This window comes from Pleurodeles waltl, unplaced genomic scaffold (assembly GCF_031143425.1).
Source record: "Pleurodeles waltl isolate 20211129_DDA unplaced genomic scaffold, aPleWal1.hap1.20221129 scaffold_70, whole genome shotgun sequence".
Lineage (NCBI taxonomy): Eukaryota > Metazoa > Chordata > Amphibia > Caudata > Salamandridae > Pleurodeles > Pleurodeles waltl.
Genome location: NW_027150391.1, coordinates 2,110,423 through 2,116,422, shown reverse-complemented (window position 1 = coordinate 2,116,422; position 6,000 = coordinate 2,110,423).

The following is a 6,000-nucleotide window of genomic DNA, read 5'->3' as shown; positions in this document are numbered from 1 at the left end:
CCTGAAAAAACACTACCTCACTTGAGTGCCTATACCTAGTGCCTGCGTCAGGAATGGATCACCCCGGGTCAACAGCTGCCTCATGTAAGGACCAACATTGACCATTGTGTGATCTATTCCTGTCGCGGGCACCAGGCCTACCCACACATGTGAGGTACCATTTTTATTGGGATACTTGGGGGAACGCTAGATGGAAGGAAATTTGTGGCTCCTCTCAGATTCCAGAACTTTCTGTCACCGAAATGTGAGGAAAAAGTGTTCTTTTAGCCACATTTTGAGGTTTGCAAAGGATTCTGGGTATCAGAACCTGGTCAGAGCCCCACAAGTCACCCCATCTTGGATTCCCCTTGAAACTAGAGAGTTTTCAACAATGCACAGGTTTGGTAGGTTTCCCTAGGTGCCGGCTGAGCTAGAGGCCAAAATCTACAGGTAGGCACTTTGCAAAAAACACCTCTGTTTTCTGTCAAAAAATCGGATGTGTCCATGTTGCGTTTTGGGGCATTTCCTGTCGTGGGCGCTAGGCCTACCCACACAAGTGAGGTATCAATTTTATCGGGAGACTTGGGGGACCACTGGGTGGAAGGAAATTTGTGGCTCCTCTCAGATTCCAGAACTTTTTGTCACCGAAATGTGAGGAAAATGTGTTTTTTTAGCCAAAGTTTGAGGTTTGCAAAGGATTCTGGGTAACAGAACCTGGTCAGAGCCCCACAAGTCACCCCATCTTGGATTCCCTTAGGTCTCTAGTTTTCAAAAATGCCAAGGTTTGCTAGGTTTCCCTAGGTGCCGGCTGAGCTAGAGGCCAAAATCCACAGCTAGGCACTTTGCAAAAACAGGTCTGTTTTCTTTGGGAAAATGTGATGTGTCCACATTGTGTTTTAAGGCATAACCTGTCACGGGCGCTAGGCCTACCCACACAAGTGAGGTACCATTTTGATCGGGAGACGTGGGGAACGCTGGGTGGAAGAAAATTTGTGGCTCCTCTCAGATTCCTTAACTTTCTGTCACCGAAATGTGAGGAAAAAGTGTTTTTTTTGGCCACATTTTGAGGTTTGCAAAGGATTCTGGGTAACAGAACCTGGTGAGAGCCCCACAAGTCACCCCATCCTGGATTCCCCTAGGTGTCTAGTTTTCAAAAATGCACAAGTTTGGTAGGCTTCCCTAGGTGCCAGCTGAGCTAGAGGCCAAAATCTACAGCTAGGCACTTTGCAAAAAACACGTCAGATTTCAATGTAAAAATGTGATGTGTCCATGTTGCGTTTCCTGTCGCGAGCATTAGGCCTACCCATGCAAGTGAGGTACAATTTTTATCGGGAGACTTGGGGGAACACAGAATAGCAAAACAAGTGTTATTGCCCCTTGTCTTTCTCTACATTTTTTCCTTCCAAATGTAAGACAGTGTGTAAAAAAGAGGTCTATTTGAGAAATGGCCTGTAATTCACATGCTAGTATGGGCTCCCCGGAATTCAGAGATGCGCAAATAACCACTGCTTCTCAACACCTTATTTTATGACCATTTTGGAAATACAAAGGTTTTCTTGCTACCTATTTTTCACTCTTTATATTTCAGCAAATGAATTGCTGTATACCCGGTATAGAATGAAAACCCATTGCAAGGTGCACCTCATTTATTGGCTCTGGGTACCTAGGGATCTTGATGAACGTACAAGCCCTATATATCCTCGCAACCGGAAGAGTCCAGCACACGCAATGGTATATTGCTTTAAAAATTCTGACATTGCAGGAAAAAGTTACAGAGTAAAACGTGGAGAAAAATTGCTGTTTTTTTCAGCTCACTTTCAATATTTTATTATTTCAGCTGTTATTTTCTGTAGGAAAACCTTGTAGGATCTACACAAATGACCCCTTGCTGAATTCAGAATTTTGTATACTTTTCAGAATCAGTATTGGTTTCACACTCATTCCTGTCACTAACTGGAAGGAGGCTGAAAGCACCAAAAATAGTAAAAATGAGGTATGTCCCAGTAAAATGCCAAAATTGTGTTGAAAAATGTGGTTTTCTGATTCAAGTCTGCCTGTTCCTGAAAGGTGGGAAGATGGTGATTTTAGCACCAGAAACCCTTTGTTGATGCCATTTTCAGGGAAAAAACCACAAGCCTTCTTTGGCAGCCCTTTTTCCCATTTTTTTTTTAAAAAACTAAATTTTCACTGTATTTTGGCTAATTTCTTGGTCTCCTCCAGGCAAAACCACAAACTCTGGGTACCATTAGAATCCCTACGATGTTGGAAAAAAAGGACGCAAATTTGGCGTGGATAGCTTATGTGGACAAAAAGTTATGAAGGCCTAAGAGCGAAATACCCCAAATAGCCCAAAAAGGGCTCAGAACTGGGGGGGGGGAAGGAGGGGGGGCTAACCAGCAGCTAAGAGGTTAAGTTTATCCCACAGTTCTTCTTTCAGAACTTTTGTCCTCTGCCTTAGGACATAATTATAGTTTTTTCTGGTAGCCGGATCTCATGAATGCAGTGTGGGCTATTATGAAGAGCTTTTTTCAAGGGCTAGAGTCCATATCCAGACATTGCTCAAAAAGTTGTTTATTACAGCAGATTAGGTTTTTTGAAAACTCCTGGGATCAATCTGAGACCATCGCAGAGTGAATACCCATTTTGCTTGTGAGTTCTATATCACCCACCATACAAGGGTTTGGCTGCACCACCTGGGCTAACCATCATTGGACAAAAGACCCAATTCAATGCTTAAAGGGTAATGGTCGCTATATGCAATGGAGTAGGTAATAAAAATTCCAACCCTTGCGGCATGCCTATTAGTTACTACTATATAGTCTATCACCGAATTTCTCCCTAATCCATTAAATGTATACGTAAATGGGGCTGACGGGGAGCAAATCTCATTGCAAAAAAGCCAAATCAGTATGAACAAGAAACTCATTCAATCGGTCACAGTAAGGGGAGTGTATAAAGTATGAAGGCCCATCAGAACCCCTTTCACTTAAACCACATATCTTGGCGGCATCCTTGGCACATAATTCTATTCTAATAACCCCACAGGATTATTACATCCTTATAAATATCATTCCTGATAGCTTCGAGATCCTTTTTTAGTTGACTCAGAACTGAATTAAGCTCCGTCTTCGGAATGTTGTTATAGAAATTAACCAATGCTAGCACACATGTAGCTGAAAACTCCATGATAACAATCTGGTAGAATGGCCATGGAGACACCATTGTTAAACTCCTCCGATGTTACTTTAGCCATGCTTTTCCTTGTGGCAGATTTTACTGTGGCCTGTTTATTAGGCTTTTTATGATCTTGCTTTCCAGTCTTAATTGCCCCTTAACAGGCTAATTTGCATTTGGTTATGGGATCAGACATTCTTATACATTTTAGCGGGGTTCACGTTCTGTATCACCATTTAAATTATTGGGGTTAAGGTCCCTGCTATCTGTACTACCCCTATCCGGAGCTACTCTAGGGATAACAGATACGCAGTGGGTGGAGTCTAATACTGCCTCCTCATGTGTGGATAGGGATTCTTCGACAGTGGTCATTTGTTAGGGTCGAACCTGCGTTGCATGCGCTCGCGCATGCGTATCTCAGTGAGACGCTTTCGTTATTAGAAAAGGGCTCGGAGCCCTGTCGACATCACGTCAGTGTTTTTCATTGGTTCGTGGGCTTGCCTATTAAAATCCGCTTGCTTTCATTAGTCGAAGGCATGCATACGTCATGCCTTTTCCGGTGGCTGGCCCTCCTCGAGCGCATCGACCAAGAACAGAAAACATGCGAGGCTCGCTGTTCTCTGTCCGGCTCGTGGACTACTTTTTCTCTATTTTACTAGCGCGATTTCGCTTGGCAGAAGTCGAGCGCTTTACACAGTTAATTGCACTTTTTCAGGTTACGTACATAAATGTACTTTTGCTGATAGGTGAAAAGTCGGGTTAGGAGTTTACAACGCTATCAGCTCTAACATGAGCAAATGCGAGACCAGTTGCATTGCAAATGCTTGTTTCTCAATTGCTCCCATTGTCCCTGTTATATAATTTAATGAGGATCCTGTGCCTTCACGCCCCACACTGTTTTCTTTTCCCCATTATCGGATTCTCATTCGCCTTCAAAACTCACTTCCCAAAGTTTACCCTTCCTCCCCTGACACGTCTCCACCGATTATACACTAAATCACAGTTGGTACAAACTAAAAACCAAGTGGGGATGGCCCTGCCACCTCCGGTGCCATCACACAAGATGTGAAGAGATAATGGTATAGCTTTATGTACGATCAACCGAGTACAGGAAATGAAAGAGATCCGCAAGATCCTGGATCTGGCAGCTATTGTTGAGCCATATTGGGGATCTGGACTGGCCCCAAAGAAGTATAATGAGTTTCTTCAGCATAATTTGCCAACATCAGAACACATGCAGAACACATGCTTGCTTTTCATTGAGAGCAGCAAACTGTAGGCTGAGAGGCCTTTCGCCTTACATCATGGTAGGATATGTATTACTTATTTATGACGTAATAGCACAGAGTATGTAATATGTGCGTGAACCCGAGTGATACAAAGACCAAAGCTCCAACTGGTACTGCGTGATTGAAATGTACCTGGATTGAAAATAAATGCATTGGTTTGGAGATGTTCTGGGACTGACAGACACGCAGACCACGGATGAAAAGCCCAAAGTGCCCCCGTTATTATCAGTACCTGGAATGAACAGGAGGCGGACAGTCCTGGCATATCAATGGACGCCGAGCAAGGAAACCATGTTACTTGCCACATTTAAGAAGGAATGTTATATGAAAGTATTATAGTAACATTAGTCACGTATGTAGCACACAATATTCAATAAGTAATCATCATACCCCAAGGAAACAATGTTAACCAACCTTATGTCCTGGAGTTTACATGGAGCTGTTTGAAGCAGGTGCATACCGCACTGAGCTGATAGTAACTTGCGACCTGTAGGTCACACACGGAAAGCTCTAATAAAAGCATTAACTCACTAAGGTAACGCCCCTAAACTATAAAACTGTGACCTTCGAGTTCATGTTTTGCTTTGCAGCAGGCGCATTAACCAGCTAAGCTACTGTGCCATATTCAACTCTGTCATTAGAGAACCTACGTCAGAAATCATGGATCTGGGCATCAGGTGCATTAAACCTTAGAGCTGTGTAAAGATCCATTTTGCGTGTGACCTTTTCATTTAAGGGATAAACTGGAGAGAAGGAGGCTGGACGGAGAAATAAAGAATACGAAAGAAGGAAACAATAAAAGAAAGAGAATGAAAGAATAAAAAGTGAACCCACCATCTGCCGATCCCCGGGATCGAACCAGGGACCTTTAGATCTTCAGTCTAACGCTCTCCCAACTGAGCTATTTCGGCGAGTTCGTCGAATGCTGTGGCCAGTTGATATTGGTAAACCACGTATGTGAAGTGTGGCAGTGCATGCACACAGCAGAAGGTAATAACTGAAAGAGAATGAAACGCATGAAATTCTCGCAGGAGTGCACACAAATATATAAACAGAAGTGGGCTTGTGGCAGGTCCATGACGTCATCTTCTCTATCTCTCCGTGACGTCACTGTAGTTCAGCTGAGGGCTCTCAGGGTCCCTTTAACATCAGTCTTGCACCCTCTTAGACTGCTGCCTGCAGGAATCAATCAAAACAAACTATTGTTTGTGGTTTTGCACTTTTATATTCTCTCCCCATCTATCTGTAATTCCAACACTCAATATGTATTTTGTGCACGGACGGTGCTCCTGGTTTAAACCTCCATTGCCCGGCTCTGGCTGTACTTGGTGCAGTTAGAATGCATGCACAGCCCTGCTCTGGTTGGACTGTAAAGTTTCTGAACGGGGGGGGGGGAGCTGGCAATGAAAGGTTTGACAGTGAATGGTGGGGGGCGGTGGACTCTCAGATTGAATTGCAGATGCCCCCCCGGAGCTGGTAATGTGCAAACACAAGCGCTCCCCGGAAACGAAGCCAGGTGATAAAACCCTTGTGCACCCAATAAAGAACTTGTGTCCCG